This window comes from Acipenser ruthenus, chromosome 6 (genome assembly GCF_902713425.1).
Source record: "Acipenser ruthenus chromosome 6, fAciRut3.2 maternal haplotype, whole genome shotgun sequence".
In the NCBI taxonomy this organism is placed as follows: domain Eukaryota; kingdom Metazoa; phylum Chordata; class Actinopteri; order Acipenseriformes; family Acipenseridae; genus Acipenser; species Acipenser ruthenus.
In genome coordinates, this window is record NC_081194.1 from 40,045,883 (window position 1) to 40,065,952 (window position 20,070).

The 20,070-nt window shown below is 40.5% G+C and overlaps 1 long non-coding RNA gene across 1 annotated transcript; it reads left to right on the forward strand.

Moving 5' to 3' along the window:
- The first annotated feature begins 876 nt into the window (after positions 1-876).
- LOC117972503 (uncharacterized) lies at positions 877-18,836 on the forward strand. Its single transcript, XR_004663539.2, has 3 exons — positions 877-2,850; positions 10,532-10,632; positions 17,292-18,836. It is a non-coding gene; the product is annotated as an uncharacterized LOC117972503 (long non-coding RNA).
- Positions 18,837-20,070: the final 1,234 nt, after the last annotated feature.

Below are 20,070 nucleotides of genomic sequence, written 5' to 3' on the forward strand. Positions count from 1 at the left end.
TAGCTGACGTGATCTGTTCCTTGGTAAATGGTTAGGAGTCTGTGTGCTGTTTCGTGAACCGTGAGTTTTGTCTTGTGTTTGTTAGTGTTTTGTTAACTGTCGTCTGTTTTCTAATAGACTACCAGTTGCTCGATCCGGAGCTGTAGCGAAAGCCAGCATAAACCCAGACATAATTTTCACCCCTGCATTTCACGGAGAACTGTATTACACCACTTGCACGTATTCACTATCACTAAGAACTGTGTTTGTGTTTTGTGTTTAGTGTTGGTGTGTAAAACTGGACTTTTCGTTACGGGTCAAACTCGGGGAATTACAAATACCGAGTGATACACGCGGCTGTATCACTCCAACATTATTATTTACAGGTGTTTGCCATAAGGCTCTGGACATTGTTAATTAAATCAATAAACACCCTTGCACCTGGAAATCATTGTCTGTCTGTTTTGTAACCACTCTGCACTGCACACACCTGTATTCACTCCCCACTTTGCCACCAAATACCCATTGGGTAATGGTTACATTTCTATTTCAGGGAACCAGAGTTATGATCATTTTATTTTTTACTGTAAAGGTTATGTATTTAATCACATGCAAATCAATGTAATGGAAAGCATCCAGAGCTGATAAATAACAAAAGCAAGAAAAGTATCAACAGGGCAGAGGATGGGGCCGGGTGCTGTGTGTGTGTGTGTGTGTGTGTGTGTGTGTGTGTGTGTGTGTGTGTGTGTGTGTGTGTGTGTGTGTGTGTGTGTGTGTGTGTGTGTGTGTGTGTGTGTGTGTGTGTGTGTGTGTGTGTGTGTGTGTGTGTGTGTCTTACTCTGTTAGGTTAATCATGCTGTGTCAATCATGGAAGAGATTTCATGTTAAAAAAAAAAAAAAAAACTGCAGCGTTTTGCTAAAACCGTCCAAAAATAGACAACCCACCTAGCACCATTTTCTCCAGCAAAATGTAATGCAGCACTGCAGCTGACACCTGACAGGCCACACGGAAGGCTCTCGTGGGCCCCAATTGAAGAACACTGCTGTAAATGGTTAGAAAAGTATTTACAGATCTAAAAAGATAAAAACTAAAATATGTGAATATGATATACCAAGATAAATGACCAAGACACTAAACATGTTAAAATAACTGATTGTGCTCTGGTATAGTAACTGTGCTACATGGACTGGGAGGAGACATTTGTTTTAATTTGTCTAGAAAATATCTTGTCAGATTCGTTTGAAACTTGACATTTTGTTATTTATCATAATCTGTGTATGAAAGTTGTCTGTCTATTAGAAAAATCACACTTTTGTGCTCCCGAGTGGCGCATCCAGTAAAGGCGCTCCGTGTGGAGTGCAGGATGTGCCCTATAGTCTGGATGTCGCGAGTTCGAGTCCAGGCTATTCCTTTGCCGACCGAGGACGGGAGCTTCCAGGGGGCGGTGCTCAATTGGACGAGCGCCGCCGGGGGGAGGGAGGGTTAGGTCGGCCAGGGTGTCCTCGGCTCACCGCGCACCAGCGACCCTTGTAGTCTGGCTGGGCGCCTGCGGGCTTGCCTTTAAGCTGCCCAAGAGCTGCGTTGTCCTCCGACGCTGTAGCTTTTGGGAGGCTGCATGGTGAGTCCGCAGTGTGAATAAAAGCTGTCAGCTGACGGCACACGCTTCGAAGGACAGCGTGTGTTCGTCTTCGCCCTCCCGAGTCAGTGCAGGGGTGGTAGCGGTGAGCTGAGTATAATAAAAATTATTTTGTTTTTTTTGTTTTATAAAATTTATTAAAAAAAAAAAGTGCAGTGATAAAATACAGATACCAGTATCTGAGGGAATATCATATGGTGGAGAGTTTGGCAGCACTGTCAAATCCCAGTTGCTTACAATTATGTAAATAACCAATTATTTTGGACAATGATATATTCATAAATGTCCTGACCTGAAGCAGATTACTGGAAATCATCCTAAAGTCATTTTAAAACTTCCTCTGTTTAAACCACTTTGCAGTGACAAATGTTATGGATAAAATGGACCCCATCACAAAGAGGCAGTGACCACACTTTTTTTTGTAGTTCAACCACTTTATTTTTAAGAATAAATGTATGTTGAGACCATAAGAGGAATGGTAAAATGATCCGACTTTCTAATTTCTTAATTCTAGAACACATTTTGTTCTTGGAACAAACAATATGCTTCAAATGTAATTTCAGTGTTTTTTTATTTTTTTACATTGACCTATTTTCTGATGTTTCATTCTGGGAGCATTTCATTCTTGAATACTGAGTCATTATTATTTTTCTCTGGATCTGTCATTACCTGTCTTTGTGGTTTTATATATTGTAATGGGCACGGCCGGACTGACTCGCTGTCGCTGCTTGTTGAAAAATGTTTATTATTATTGTTGTATTTCGCTGTTAGTTATTGTAAAAGTGCATTTATTGTTATGTTGAACCCTTCCTGTGTTGCCTTTGTGTTGTTGCGTGAATGTCACCTTGAGAGGCGGGGTAGTGCACTGGGGCTGTCTGTGTATGTATGAGTGAGTGTGTGGATGCTGCTAACTTCTATTAGCTGCCTATCAAACCGCATTGTACCTGAAAGGCTTGGCGTGTGTCTCCTTGATTCCTGTGCTCGCTACAATATAAAGCAGGGGCCAAAGAGTCGTATGATTGAAAGCATATTAAGTAAATCAGTTAAAATGACATTTGAAACTACTTAAGTATAAGATTGTATTGTTTATTGTGTAAATTGTTTTTTGTTTATCTGGTCTTTGTGTTTCTAGTTTTGTCTTTTGCATGGAATCAATTTGGTGTATCAGGAGAGAGCTGGGTCCCTGAAACACAACTACTTGTCACCAGCAACCAGCACTCAGATCAGGAGACAGGTGAGCTACAGGCACACAAATATTCATGTTTATTAGGTCTTTTGACATTTAAATGGAATCTAATCATCACTAAAGTTATAGTCTTCATTCACTGGCCTCAATTGCAGACTGGTGTCGTAAAGTCTAGTCACTTAGAAGACATAAGTTGTATCTCATTGCAGTGAAGCTCTAAACACAGAATTGCTAATATATTATAAAAATGGTTTACATGGTGTGAACTGCATGCAACTGCTGCAACTGCTTGGGCCACAGCAAAGGTGAAGTAACCTGTTTCTTGTAAGCACTGTGGCACTGCAGGGTGTTCTTTCACTCTTTAAATGTACTACCTCCTTTACACCACAGGGGTGACTCTGGTGCCAACTCTCCCAGTGTCTCTTTCCCTGGACCTACCCCCTCTGTAATGCTACATAAGTATAAGGTGTTAGTACTTTACTAAGAGATTTTCCAGCAGCCTCTGGAACTTCCTTCTTATCGACGTATCTTCAAAATGATGTTATCCCATGATTTATTGCAAACAGGAAACCATGAGGCAGCATAGGGGTTAGCTGAAAACAACATATTGTACCTGAATCTTACCAAAAAAAAAAAGTACAATTCCTGTGAAGTGTGGTTCTTTCATTAACAATAATTAAAGATGTGTATTCAAATAATGAATGGGATAATTGATAATTGAGCTACACCAGCTTGCCGAGGTATGACACAGGCCCAGTTTTTGGGATGGAACCGCATAACAGTCTCGTGTTTTGATTGGTCCTTGTCTGTCAGAGGAATATGATGTCAACACGAGTGGGAAAGCTCAGAGGCATTTTTAACATTGTGATCAGAGAGAGAGAGAGAGTCCCAAATTCTGGGCCACTCTGGTTATCAGATACCATCCCAAATGGTATCTGATAACCAGCTCTGCTGTTCTGTATTCAGCCCAGTTTTGGGGATTTTCTGTTCTTACAGGTGACAGCCCAGTTTCTAGGTCATGTATTTTTTTCGCCCCAGAATTTTTTTTAAGGACACAATAGCTCCACATATTTCAAACGCTTGGCAATATTCAAGACCTGTTAATATTTGAATATACAATTTTGAACGGGCTCCTTTGTAAAAGTATTTAAATCGTGAAATAAAAGTAAGTCTGTATAGGTGTAAGCATGTTTTTAACATTCCCAAAAACACAGAATGACATCATGTTACAAGGATGCTGTTACGGATCTCTGTACTAATAGGTTTGTGAAGTTGGCTGAATTAGCTGCCATTTTATGCAAATTCTTGAAGAGATGTAGGATGTAAATGACCATCCACCCTAAAAATGTACTATTCTGTTTAGAGTTTGGTTATCTACAGTATTCAAAATTAGCATATAATTTAAAGGTAGTTTATCCATTGAATTAAGAATTGTATTTAGACTCAAAAGAGAAATTGTCAGTCAAAATAATTGGCATGTACCTACAGGATACCCCAAAGATAGTCTTCCTCTGTGAAGTGAGGATTAACCACAATCTGTTTCCATTCTAAATCCACACCCACACTAGCAGCCAATGAAGCTGGAAATACTACAAAAAAATGTAATAAATTCAGTGACCAACATTTCAACTAGATGTCTTTTTCAATGTGTTCAGTCATCATTGGATTTATTAAGTTTCACTTAGTATTGTTGTAAGTTGAATCTTGTTTTGCAATAAAGATTATTTACTTTGTATTAAAGAATACAAAAGCACCTTAAGGGAAAGTAACAAACTAGAATATTTGGCACACCCATACTCTTTAAGGACAAGTGAAATATGGCTGACTTGTAACCATCTTTTACTTTTTTTTCAATACACTACAGTATAAAGTCAAACAAAATGGTATCCAGTTATACAGCAGAAAATAGCTTTCTAATTGATCAAGCAGCCTTTAATTGCAGACTTTCTTTTCTCACTGAATGTGCATTTAACATCTATTGTCCCCCATGTCAATAAAACCCTGTGCTTATGGGAGTCACCATTTTCACTGTTGTTCACAGTTCAGTGTTACACAACAAATACTTAACTAATAACGGGCCTCCCACACTTTTAAGCAAGTTGAGCAGAAGAACACACTGTCTTAACACCTCTGTGTCAGAAGCAGGCTGACAAGAGCAATTGTTTTTTTCAGATTCCGGCACAGAGTGCAAAGCAAGCAAGGCAAATAGACGTTCACTATTGAGCCATTTATTCAAGTAAAGATATGTCTGGATTTTCAGGTATAATCCCAACTGTGGTCAGCACTACATCATTTCTGTCTGATATATAATTTAGCAGATAAGGGAATAACAAATGAAATTGTTCATAAAATTAGTGTAGTATTGCTCACCTTAAGTTTTTCCGATGTTTAAATGACAGGGGAAACGTATACAATTTGTATTACACTATTCACGTGACTAAATCATTTGCTTTGGGAATGGGGTCCCACTAAGGTACAAATGAAGCAATAACACCTGTAATATACCCACCTCATTTAACTGTCACACTTTCTGTTGTCACCTTGGGCTGGATTGTAAGATTTAACACAATGTTATGATGGGGCATTATCTGCCATTATCACAACAGTATGATAATTATCTGTGATAAGTGAATACTGCCTTACACAACAAGAGCAGTCTCCTGCTTCTATGCACCTCACAAGCTTCATTGTGAATGTATTTATTGTACTGTATCCTATGAAATATATAGTCCATTACTCAACAATACTCATGTTTTTATACACCTGGGACAGTAAACAAATGAATAAGTTTATCTGAGACATTAGTGCAGACTGTTTGTGGTCGTTTTAAAAAAAAGGACATCATTGTTCCAGCGATTCATTTTCATCTCAAAAGGTTTGTGTTGCATGTTGTCATGCTCTCTATGCACAGGACCATTTACCCTTCTAAATGTTGCTGACTTGTGCCCTGTCTCACCCCAATCAGTGGAAGAGTGTCCCAGGAGGCATGAGTCTTAATGCACAAACAAAGAAGGCCCTGAGTGTCTAATGCCCTGGAGGTCTGCTTTAACAAAATACCCTGGTCCCTCTGGGATCAGACAAACAAAGAAACCCGCAGTAAAGGCATATGTGTGTGAATTTTCTCAGTGTGTCTCGAGTCCATCACAGTCACATTGCCATTGTTGGCTGAAATTTCTCATTACACATGTCAATATTAGTAACAGAAGTGACTCTTGACTTCATGGGAACCAGAAACTAGAGTTGTGATGAGTCACCATTTATGATAGCATGCTTCTAGGCCATCTAAATCCTTGAAGAATGAAGGCAACTCAGGGTCCATCAGGTTGGTAGAGTAATGTCTAATTAACTCACAAATCAGAGAGACAAAGTCAGTGTTCATAAGAGTTTATGACCTTTCCAGTCTATGTTGATTTCACTAAGTTGTATGACAGAATCACAAGTTGAACATGAAAAAAGTCATTCAGGCCTGTTTACAGAAAAAAAAAAAAAAAAAAAAAAAAAATATATATATATATATATATATATATATATTTTTTTTTTTTCTGTAAAAGTATATATATACTCAACATTCATAATTTTTATATGAATTGCATGTTTTTATTTAGGCTACACAAGTCATATTAACATGGGTGATACTATTCATTTATTAATAGAATGCAGTCATTTATGAAATTTGCTTCTCTGTGTCTTTAATATATGATATCACTTAATAGATCATTTACTATATGTATTGCCTGACAAGTACATCTCTTAAAAATGTAATACGTATGTTCAGTGTGCTATAGTATCGATTTAAAAATGAATTTTAAACAAATGTCTCAACCACAAAAGCCTATTTTTATGTTATCTCTTATGGAGTGTATAGTCTTTCAAATGCAGACATAAATACCTTTAAAAAGGGTGTAGAAATAGAAAACAAAACTGTTCATAAGATATTGGTAATGTATCCAGTTCATCCTTGAAATGACAGCAATGGGTTTGGCTGTCATTATTCTGAATCACTCATATGGTAAATAAATTGCTGTTTAACTTCATAAAGCATTTATTAAATTGTATTGTACAGTAACAATGTTACTTTATTTCAGCAAGTGCGAAGTCTCTATTATTTTTTATGATTTAAATTTAAACTCTAGAACATCAGCACCAACTGCACTCATGGCAAACTAGTTAATAACAAAGTATTCATTGTACCTGGATTCTGTCTGGATTTACTTGTCTGTGTTAGTGTTTCCATGGAGGCTGCTAGCTGACTCACACAGGACTATTCAGATGATATAAACAATGGTGAATCAAAATACTATCAAACCTTAAATCATGGTGTTTTACAGATTTGTACACAGAGTAATACCCTGAGACCAACATGCTCTATTAGATACATTGGCAGTATTTAGATTTTCTCCTGTTTAGATCAAATGAATATAACCTAGTGTACCAATAATATATTATTATTATTATTATTATTATTATTATTATTATTATTATTATTATTATTATTATTATTATTATTATTATTGCACATCCCTCTCAACTCCAGTCCTCTGGGATAGGAGACGGGAACTGGCAGCCCACAAGGCTTTTCATGGCGGCCTGGGAGCATTGTTTATGGTGTATTTATTGATTAACAGTTATTATATTTATTTCTGTTCTCCTGCTACTTGCACCTTCCTGACTCACTTGTTGCTGGGTGGATTTTGTGCAACTAGGACGAATGTGTCACAGCATTATACACTTGCTGGAAGTTGCAGGAATGTGATCCTTAATTATGGATACATTTATGGCCATACATTCACAGCTTCAACAGTCATAGTCAAGACTTGCCAGCAGACAATCAGAAGTTTGAAGTATGAAGACTCATTTCAACTAATTTAGCAAAATGACTATATCTTTGTGGCAATTCACTGAATCCTAATTTCTAGCTACTGGTGCAGAATAGGAATTCTCAGGTTTCTCATTTATAATTTTGGTAGTACAGAAAGTCTGGACAGATTTTGCAGCACCGCTAAATTTCTACTCCAAGCTGAATCTTAAATTCCTTATGCTAATTTTCCAAATTCAAGCACACTAAATAAGTAGATCTACTTGTTTTGCAACTAGAGAATTTTTTTAAAGGAATTTTATTTCCTAGGAAATTCATGCACAAACTTGTTGAAATAAAGGACACCTCACAGTCCAGGTTTTAGTTTCCACCCGTTCCTAATGTTTTTCCAGTTTGTATTGTCTAATGCAGTAGCAATAACAGTTCCATTTAGGCCATCTGTACTGTTTTCATTGGATGAAATGAGTGTGCATTGGAAAGCAGTTCACATTTAATTTGTCGTTGAAACAAAAACCTGGTCTGTTATGGGTCCCCAAGGACTGTAATTGACATGCAGTAAAAAATGATCAGCTGTATGTAACTGATCTGAACAGTGACCGACCTAAATATATCCACTGCTTAGATAATTACAAAATGACTCTTTGCGTTATGTTATGATTAAATCACCAAGTGCATGTAATTCTCTTTGGTTTATTTCTGTATGTTTACACATAAGGTCTGGCAATGGCAGTACTTAGACCCCATTTTGAAATTCAAAAGAGAAGACTCTTCCATTGCCCATTAAGCCATTGTTTCATAAGCTAGGAAAATTATTATAATTATTATTATGTTAAATGGTTTATTCCTAGTAATAAATAATTAAGAAGCAATTACCTTAAATTAATTCGTCCTACATAAAGTCCATAATAATGATGTTTGTTTCATGCAAAGATATTTTTGAACTTAACTTTTCATCTAATTAGCGACTGCAGTAGTGTCAGGATTATTTCTATCCAATTCCTCAAGCAAAAATGAAAGGAAGGGACCCTTTAGACTGAGGCACCATGACAAATACAGTTAAGGGCTTATGTATATTGATCAGGCACTAATTGGAGGATTTTTTCTTTTTACTATACAAATATTTTGATAATGATAATTTAGAAATGTTTGTTTGTGGGGCAGCACATGGAGGATAGTTTGCTAAGCCTGAACAGAGAAAAGTAAGTGAAAGAGAACACGTGATAGCCGTAGCTTGGGTGTATTGTGTTTTGAAGTATTTGTAAGACGAGTTTTGTTCAAACCGTTTATTTGTTCCTGTGTTTATTTGTGAATAAAAGTGTGCCAAGGCACTTAAACTGCAGTTTCTGAGTCTGGGTTTCCTATTCCTGCCATTGACCAGCCTTGACTGCCCTACTGACCCAGCTTGGAACTAAAAACAAAAAAAATGGAGAATGACTGATGCCACTGCAAGTTCCCTGTGTGGAAATGTGGGGATACTGGTATACTTCTATAGCCTGTCTCTCCCGAAGCAAGCCAAGATTAGGCAACAACCCCCTTGTCGTCTGATAGCAACTGGCTCTCCCAGCACCCTGAACTACTTCCAGCGCCAGAAACAGAAGCAGGGCAACCAGAGTTGCTGCTGTCGGAACCAGAGTTGCAGCTGTCATCTCCAGAGCCAATGGGGGAGGAGCTGAAGGGGAAGGGGAGAAGCTGAGGCCGTCTCCAGTTCCAGTTCTGACCACCACCGCTGTGCAACAGTCCGGTGCCTATGAATTGGATCCTTCAACCTGGGCTCCCAGACACCTGACCTTTGTGTTTGGACCTCTGGTCGCTGGGCCTAATTCCCAGGTCGCTGCACCACCAGGCACTGTCATTTGCGTGGTCTTCTGTTCCGCTCCTCTTGGTGAATCAGACAGTCGGATTCAAACCTTTTATTTGTTCCTGTGTTTTGATTTATTTGTGAATAAAAGTACGCCAAGTCTGAGTCTGGGTTTGGTATTCCTGTCGTTGACCACCTGCCACTACACCACAAGGTTGTATGAAAGGTCAGATTTATATTACAAAACATTTAACTGGAATATAAGTGACTAATTGTTACTGTAAGTTAATGACATACAATTATGAGGCTTGAAAACGATAAAATCACATCAAGCAGTAAACAAAAGATGGCAAATAGAAAAGCATGCTTTGAAAATTACTGCAAGCTTAATCTGAAATGATGCTGATCACAGTCTGAAATGTTAAAGATTAACAGTACCCTAATTTGTACAAAAGTAGTTACAATTTATATATATATTGTAACACAGCAGGGAGGGGGTTAATCCTCCCTGCAGGAAAAACATGTGCGAATGCACATTTGTTTTAATTGAATTGTTTTGCTTTATTGTTTAATTTAATTTGTTAATTGTTTTTTATTAATTATCCCCTGCACTTGGTAATTATTGTTAAATTAGAACCAGGTGCAGGGTATTTAAAGAGGGCCGTCAGTTTGCTCAGGGCTGCTGAGGAGACGGAGGCAGAAAAGGTGCGCTGCTTCCAAGCAGTCGTAAAGTGTGCACAGTGTAAACCTGTGTGGTTTTGTTGGAGTTGTGTAGCAGGTAAACGGCTTAGCCGTCCTGCCATTTAGTTTAGGTTCCGTGTGTCTAGTTAGTGCTCGTATAGAGCTAGGTGTTTGTTTTGTTTAGTTTCGTTTTTGTGTGATTATTAAAAATAGCGCGTCAGTGCTTTAAACTCAATTTCTGTGTCCTGGGTCGGTGTTTTAAAGGGGCAACGAACCCGACTGAGTTGCAGCTCGGTTACTATATATATATATATATATATATATATATGCAACGTATCCTTCTGCCGGCCAACACAAAATTACAAGCTAAAAATTTGTTGAACAAATGTATTACTGCTGCGTAAATTTGTCATTATTATTATATATTGTTGCAGTGGGCTCCAGCAGGGAAGAAGTGGCAGACAAGTGTGAGGATTTGCTCTTTCAAACTCAACAACAGAACACAACAAGTACACATTGTACATGATTATAAATGGTAAATTCCCATCTTTTTCCCCAGTACTTAACACAGTCCATTTCACAGTCCATTTTACACGGGGCCCTCAAGAGCTGCCCCAGAGCTACAATATTTTTTTCAACTGCTGTTTGAAAATCAAAAAATATAACTGCTTGTTTACATGTTTTATACACTGGTAAGTAAAGCTGACATTTCAAATCACTGTTTCCCCAAGTACAATAATCTCACTCTGCACCTTTATTTGTTCCTCTAAACGCGCTGCCTGTGTCTCTTTTCAACACTGTCAGTGAGGCAGTCGTGCAGAATGTCACATCAGTAAACCTGAACAAAACTGCTCACTGCATTATAATTAGGGCTTCTGATATTCCGTTTTAAATGATAAAGTACCCCCGATACAAAAAAAATTGTGTATATTCAATAAACACCAGAAAAACACTGGAAATAGATGCTCAATTCACATTGACTTGATCCCTTTCCCCTTAAAAAAACCTATAAAAAATAAATTATTCTCAGTGCAGTTGGGCAATGTCCCTCCTTCCTGATCTCGCATTGATTTGTTCTGAATACTTTAAGCCCACCCCAACTACTCAGTGGCATCAAATTCCTACATTTCTATTGGAGGATTGTAACACGCTTGCGAGTATTAAAACAAGATTGTTGTTGCTCATGAGATTTAAAGCTATATTACAGTTCTATAGGTAGTATTTGCACGCTCGTGGAATTTAAAACAGATTGCAAATTGTGGTGAAATGTAAACAAAATGCCTAAACATTTCAAATCACTGTTTCCCCAAGTACAATAATCTCACTCTGCACCTTTATTTGTTCCTCTAAACGCGCTGCCTGTGTCTCTTTTCAACACTGTCAGTGAGGCAGTCGTGCAGAATGTCACATCAGTAAACCTGAACAAAACTGCTCACTGCATTATAATTAGGGCTTCTGATATTCCGTTTTAAATGATAAAGTACCCCCGATACAAAAAAAATTGTGTATATTCAATAAACACCAGAAAAACACTGGAAATAGATGCTCAATTCACATTGACTTGATCCCTTTCCCCTTAAAAAAACCTATAAAAAATAAATTATTCTCAGTGCAGTTGGGCAATGTCCCTCCTTCCTGATCTCGCATTGATTTGTTCTGAATACTTTAAGCCCACCCCAACTACTCAGTGGCATCAAATTCCTACATTTCTATTGGAGGATTGTAACACGCTTGCGAGTATTAAAACAAGATTGTTGTTGCTCATGAGATTTAAAGCTATATTACAGTTCTATAGGTAGTATTTGCACGCTCGTGGAATTTAAAACAGATTGCAAATTGTGGTGAAATGTAAACAAAATGCCTAAACACACAAAAACCCCAGAAGAATATGCCTGTGACCATAAGGATTTTGTTGTGGAAGACAGCTAAGGAAAGAAGATACAATTGAAGTACTGTCGAGTTCATACATATCGTGACAGAAAAAAACGCTCAAGAATGTTGGAAAGTAACCAAAAACAATAATTTCACACAATATATAAAAAACGAAAGCACCGAAAAAAAAAAAAAAAACATTTACATAAAACTCAAAAATAGCTCAAAATAAGCACCAAAAAATTAAATTAATAAAAACAGAAAAACAGAAGCCCTAATTATTATACACACTGATGCCTGCAATTACTGCAATGTATTTAACTTTTTATACCATATTCTTGAAAATATGAACCTTAGGCTTTTATTTATTTATTTATTTATTTTGGTCAGACACTGCTCCTTCGTTGTTAAAATCCAATGCAACTGTTTTTAGACCTGCTTTACAGGAACTATCGCCATGGCCCGAAGTGATTGAGATTTTGAGGTTTTAGGGAAAATAAATCCTAGGAAATTGATTGATCATCATAGGTGATTCACCCCTAGTCGTGCATAAGACCATTCTTAGTGCATCAAAAATAGGCAAAAGAATGTCAGAATCAGACGATTATCTATTTGAGGACTCAAGAACAGGCACTCTTTAATGTGGTAAAACAGACAAGAAATACTTCACAGCACCACAAGCAAGCACAGAATTATTTTATTTTTTTATGTACTGTAGTATATAGTAAGGCAGCTGGCTCTTTAATCATTATATTTACAAGCGTTTGTTTTTTTTTTTTTATAAAAGAACAGCATAATCTAGTTGTTGCATTTAGTTCCTTTTGAATTTGAAGATGACCACCAACATTACTTTTGGGATATGCTTGCCTATTGGGTAGGTATTACTGAGCTCTTTATATCAGAGCTGCCAATAGGCCCCTTCCAGGGATGGTGCACTTGGTCCCGCCCACCAAGGGATTAAAACTGTCATACTGAGGAAGCCATTTCTCTTTTTGCTTCTCAAGACGGTACTGAAAGACCTCTGTGTTAAACTGAGCGTTGTCTGTAAAAAGCGCTTCCTGAGTCAACTGCAGTTCCCCTGCATTTGTGCTGAGAGCCGGCTTGCCACTTTCCCGGAATCAGTGACACCTAACTGAAGTTTATTTTCTGTCTCCTCACTTCCAGCAGCCTTTGTTACTGTCTGTCGTATGTGAGCGACTGCCTGTGCAGTATTATAAGAAGTGTGTGTGTGTTTTCTCTCTAAAAACTACACTCATAGTGCGCACGCTGCTTGGTGCACCCGGTGCTCACAGCGTCCAACGCACACGGTGCTAGTGCCTCGGTGCGTATATCACCCTCGGCTTTCTGGTTTGCAGGGTGCTTGGTGCAACCGGTGCACGTGGTGCTCAGTGCACACAGTGTTGGTGCACATAGTGCAAACGATACGTGGTGTAATCAGTGCCTGATAAGCACGGTGCTCCGTCAACGCAGTGCTCGGTGCACTCGCCGTTCGGTGCACATTGTGCACAAAACATACAGTGCAATCGGTGTTGAACACTCCACCATGATGACGAGCAAGGCCGGGTTTCACGCTTGCATGTCCTGTAGGGCTAAAATCCCTCAGGAAGACAGGTGTACCCTGTGTGCATGATGCTTGGGCGTCCAGCACGCCATGGCCCTACATGGATTTACATGGATTTTCAGCCCCAGGTGCTAGAGAACCAGCTGGAAAGGGCCACAAGGGCGAGTTCCGCGTCCCCTGCGGCCGGACCATCTGCAGCTCTTGGAGCCCCAGAGGCCCTCCACCACGGACTGTTCCAGGACCATCCGTGCTGGACATTCCCCATGTGCAGGCCCCCAGTAGCCACTCCCCATCTCCTCAAGCGAGATGGGTGAAGCACTCGAAGCAGGCAAGGGACATCATGGACCTTATGGCTCAGGTGGCCCAAGTCCTGGATCTCCTGTCCAGACAGGTACCTGCGGCCTCGGCCGCAGTTCCAGCTCCAGCTGCTCTGCTGCCCCAAGTACCATACCCTCTCTCCCTCAGGGGAGATCAGGGTGAACGGGAAGAGGACTCCCAGCTGGCACAGGACACGCTTTCTATAGCGGCCTCCTGGGGCGAGGCCTCCTTCTCTGGGATGGAGGTAGGAGGGGAGCCCGATCTCTCCCAAGGTGGAACCTGGCTCCGAGGTGGCCACGGAAGCCAGTGTGCCACCACTATCAAGCTCGACGTCGGCACTGATGGATACGCTGCAACTTTTTTGCAAGTCCCCTGGATGCCAGCGGCAGAACCACACCAGTTTGTGTTTTGGACACAGACGATGGCTTCTCGCCCACTAAAATTCCCGGCCTTCCCATACTTCATGGAGGAGGTATGCTCCTCCTGGGATCGTCCGGCCTCAGCCCCAAGCGTGCTGAAGCAAGTCGCACATCTTGCCTCCTTGGAAGGCATGGAGAAACTCCACCATTGTGGCCTTTGTCAAGGCACTGCTGGTGGGAGGATTGGCCAAAGACCCTATGTGCCTGAACCCGCAATGCCGGGTTATGGAGACACACCTCAAGAGGGCGTATGCAGCGGAGGCACAGGCAACCTGCCTGGCAAACACGGCGGGTATGCTGACGGCCTAGATGGATGGTGTACTGCGTGAGACCCCGCTCCCGGAGCCGGTGGCCACCGAATTGCGCCTCCTGTCGAGCACTCTGCTCCAGATCTCCGGTCTTCAAGGGCAAGCCCTAGGCCAGAGCCTGTCTAGTCTGTCTGGTTGTGGTTCGCAGACAACTGTGGCTGTCACATGCAAGGGTTCCCTACACGGATAAGGCTGTGCTGCTAGACGGGCCCATATCCCTGGGACATACTTTTGAGCCAGCCATGGAGGCGTATTGGCAGGTGGCCACGTTACTCTCTCCCCACGCTCCTGCGTGGGGTAAGTTGAACCACTGGCAAACCCCTCTGACTCTGGTTCCAGTTCCCATGGCTCCGCTGGGTGACCTGAGGCACCGTCTACAAGGCACAGCAGCGGCGAACAACCAGGCACTCCCAAAGGGCAGAGGGAACGCAGAACGTGGCCAGTCCACACTCCAGCGTACCAGGGGGCAGTTCCAGGGCCACCACCCTAGGCAGCCGCCCCAAACTGACCCGCCCCTGGAGGCTTGGGCCTCAGACCCCCTTTTCAGCACACCAGCTGCATTATTGGCGTGCTTGCACCTCGGACACCTGGGTGCTCGCCACCGTGCTCAACAGTTACGCGCTTCAGTTCTGCTTGGGATCTACTCCCTTTCGAGGAATCACGAATACTTTCGTGACAGCCTCTCCAGGCCTCGGTACTTCAGAAGGAAGTGGCCATCTTACTGTGCAAGCGAGCCTTTTGTCTCGTAGACCCCACCTCCCACGGAGAGGGGTACAACTCGAGATATTTTTTGGTGCCCAAAAAAAGATGACAGCTTTCGCCTCATCCTAGACCTGAGACTTCTCAACGGGTTCTTAAAAGAAAGGAGGTTCCAGATGCTGACTCATCGTCACAGTCCGGCCGGGCGACTGTTTCACCACCGTGGACTTACGGGGCACGTATTTTCACGTTTTCATTCATCCAGAGCACAGGAAGTATCTCTGCTTCGCCTTTCAGGGAAGAGTTTACGAGTTTGCTGTGCTGCCATTCGGCCTCTCCCTAGCTCCTCCTGGCCCCCTTGTGGTTGCAGGGGATCAGAGTAATGAGCTATCTCGACGACTGGTTGATCTGTTCCCAGTCGCGAGAGGGAGCTGTGGCCCACACGTGGATGGGAGTGGTGTTAAACCGCCAAGTGGTGACGACAGATGCCTCCAACTTGGATTGGGGGGTGGTCTGGGAAGACAGAGGAGTCCGCAGATCCTGGTCGGACTGCGGGGCGGTCTCCCTTGCTCTCCACCACTTCCTCCCAGTGCAGTGGTGGTGTATGTCAACCACCAGGGTGGCCTATGGTCCCCGGGGTTACATCGCATTGCCTTCAGACTTTTGACATGGATTCAAAGGAACTTGCTGTCCCTACGGGCGACACACATTCCTGGAGTGGTGAATTGGGCAGTGAACCTCCCCTCAAGGGAAGGTCCGCATCCGTCAGTGTGGCGACTCCACCATCAGGTGGTGGAGCACATTTGGAAACGGTTGGGGAAGACGCAGGTTGATCTCTTCGCCTCCGCGAAGACAATACACTGCCCCCTGTGGTACTCCCTCCACCGCTTAGGTGGTCCACTCAGCATCGACACCCTAGCCCACGAGTGGCTCAGAGGGCTCCTATATGCATTTCCGCCGCTACCGTTACTCCCGGCCTTTCTCGAAACAGTCTGGTTAAAAAGGCATCTGTTCTCCTAGTGGCCCCACTGTGGCCCAGGAGGATTTGGTTCTTAACCCTATGCCAGCTCTTACAAGGCCAACCCTGAGAGATCCTGCTTTGTCTGGATCTCCTATGAAGACAGCCTTCCTATTGGCTATCACCTCCACTAAGCGGGTCAGTGAGCTGCAGGCGCTGTCGGTGCACAGCTCCTGCATACGTATTTGGGACGATGGCAGCAGGGTGTCACAAACCCTGCCTTCCTCCCCAAGGTGATCACAGCCTACCACATGAAGCAGTCTTTGGAACTGGTGTCCTTCCATCCACCCCTGTTTTCTTCAGAGGAGGATAAGAGACTGAATTTCCTCTGCCCAGTGCGGGCATTGAGATGCTACATGGATAAGACAAGAGCTCTGCGTCATTCCAGGAAGGGGCCTATCGGCAGCTCTGATATAAAGAGCTCAGTAATACCTACCCAATAGGCAGGCATATCCCATAAGTAATGTTGGTGGTCATCTTCTCTTTCAGGGAACCAGGGTTACGGTAGGTAACGTAACGTTTCCTTTGATATGTCTAAAATTGTGCATTACTATTATATATGCATTTAGTCTTGTGGAGTTTTGAACTCCTTATCACTAGTACAGGTTCATTTTGTGTCATTACACAGGATTATTATTAGAAGATTTTTAAGCAGGATAGATCCACTGATAATTGAAGCAATGTTTTGAGAATTAGCCAGAGAGGTACAGTAATTAGCCGGGCCACAATTTAATTGACTTGTATTGGAATGCATATGACACAGGAGTTTAGGTTAACACCCCTGTACTTCTTCAAAATATGTTAATAGTATGTTTAATTTCTAAAGAGTATACAGGACCTTGGTTAAAATCTCATCTGAAGGAGAAAGGATTTTGAATTTGATGAAAAATTAACTATGACAACTCACTGAGGGCTAAATTCCAAGCATAGCATGTTGTATTTCAGTGAATGTTTAATAAAAAAGGCCTAAATGTCTGATGTTTTTTTTTTTTTTTTCAGTGGCAGGACCTTTATAAGTCAGTGAAAGATGAAGCTCTGCAGGTGGTTTCTGAATGTAACATTCCTCACTGTTGTATCCAGGCTCCTATCACAAGGATTTCGAATTATAATGCTGTCCTTTGCCTCAACTACCACAGACTAAAGACCTCAAAGGAAAGGATACCAAAATCAGATGCAGATTATAAAATCAACACCATCGTGATATTTGCTGCCATTTTACATTCATCAACAAAACATTATGCAGTAATTAATTGCATATGATTTTTTTTTTATATTATGTATTTATTTGTCAGATGTTATTATTACGGGATTGCATTCATTTATAACTAAACTAGGAAACTGATGCAGGTTCTTAAATATGACTGCAGCCCATGTTTTAGTAAAAGACTGGGAAAATGTTGACTTTCAAATTACTTTTTCGTACATTTCTCTATATCTAAAATTGCTGTATAATTTATAAATTGTAAAGCAGTAATAACCAGTGAAGCAGGTCTGCCTAACTTAGATGGGCATTGCTTGGGTATAAAAACCTGTCAGGGGCTTAAAGGTAACTTTGTAAACTTGCACAAAGAGTTACAGTGCTGGACAATGTTTTAAATGTATGGGGTTTGGCTATATTATAAATAGAAGTAGTATTTTAAATACAGTAATTACATACTTACCAACATTTGGAAACTGTTCAGCAAAAAAAAAACTCATTATCATATAATAGACATATACCCCACATGTTTAATCTGTAGTATTTTGTATTTTAATCATATCCTTATGTAACTATCACTGACACTGTTATCCGCTGTATTACTGAATTGTATTTTGTCACACTTGTACTTGCTTGAACCAAAATCGTTGTATTTATGTTGCTCTTAATTGTATTATTACTTGTACTGTGATACTTGAAATGTATTTGCTTACGATTGTAAGTAGCTCTGGATAAGGGCGCCTGCTATGAAATAAATAATAATAATAATAAAAATAACTCAACACCACACCACCATCAGTAAAATCAGACATAATGAAGCGTTCTTACATTTATGTAAGGTAGTGAGTGATCCGCAGATGTGTCAGCCGCACGAAGAGCACAGCTGTGCAGAATAAATGTTTTTTTTGTTTGTTTGTTTTGTTTTTTTTCTCTGGGTAAATCGCGACTTTCTTCCTATGCATCGGGATGCGGGACATTTGCTAGTAAATTGGGACTGTCCCGACCATATAAGGACTGTTGGCATGTATGTCATTAAAGGTATATTTTCAAGGTCTAAATATTGAGTAGTCGAGAAAAACAAATCAGGATTCTAATTTGGAAGTTTGTTGCAGTTATGTATCTGTTAAAACTGCACATATTTGCGGTGCACACATATTTCTGGATTTATTCCTGTATTGTTACTCTGCTATCTGACATCAGTCTTCTACAATATCTTATTTCTCAGTTGCATTACATGAATTGTCAAAATTCTAAACTGCTTTCAATAAGTCAAATTCATGATTGCGGTTAATAATATTCATATTAACCTATATTATTATTATTATTATTATTATTATTATTATTATTATTTTAAACGTGTATTATTAAACAGTGTTTCTTATAGACAGTGCTTGAAATGGAATCGTGTGGGGGTGGGGAGGCGGGGCGACGACAGACTGATGCACGCCGGTTATGCATAAGTTTGCAACATTTTAACTAAAATATATAACTCGCAAGTTTAAAACTAAAATTACAGAGTACTCACCAAACAGAGTTCCAGTCAAAATAACTTCCACAGAGGCTCAGGTTGTGAATCAGGGCTACAAGAACGGCAACTATGCTTCAAATTCAAGCACTCAGCATCAGCTGTAAAAAAAATGTAATTTAATGTAATTTGTGTAACCTTTTTGTTTAGTTTTTTCTTGGAATATTATTATAATAATAAAACCAAATGTATCAATTACTGCATATATAAAGCAACGTCATACATACAGCCTACTCATTTCTGATCTAAATCTGCTGCATCAGAATTCTAAAATATGATTCATAACACTAATGCGTAGTTATTACAAATACTGCAGGTGGATTTAACACATTAAATAATACAAAGAAATGCAAGATTTTGGATTGACTCAAATTGTTACTACAAATGGCAGTTTGGGTTCTCATTTTTACTGTAATGATAGGTCTATAAACATATTATTTATTAATAGGATAATCATTATGAAATAATGTTATCCTACCATATACCAAAGTACTCTGCTACGTGTATGACCAGTTGTCAAAAGTCTATGTGATTAAAATTAAATCATATTATAAACATTTTTAAAAAATGCCAATCTATGTTCTGTAATGTGCAGGTTCATCTTTTTTGTGTGGGGTGGGGTGGGGGTGGGGTGAGGGGGGGTCTTTTCTAGAGCAGATAAAAATCGGTTTCAAGTCCTACAAGTGCAAGAAAAGGCTAAGCTAGCCGTGCCGCATTTGCAAGACATTTCTAAAGCCAACACACGCATAATAGCAGACAATACTCAATGGCTTACCAGCATCAATAGTGCTACCGGTATTTAAATTGGGTATTGGGCGTTTTTATCCGTTTTATCCTTTCAAAATGAGATTAATATGTCTAAGCAAGTTGTATTTCAGCAGGTGTCAATGGCTAGGTAACTCACAAAGGCTACACACACACACACACATACACACACACACACACACACACACACACACACACACACACACACACACACACAAGACGTGTGGAAATCTATACATTTAAATTTGGTCAGTAAAAACGTGTCGCGCATAGCCTGCGTTATGATTTCT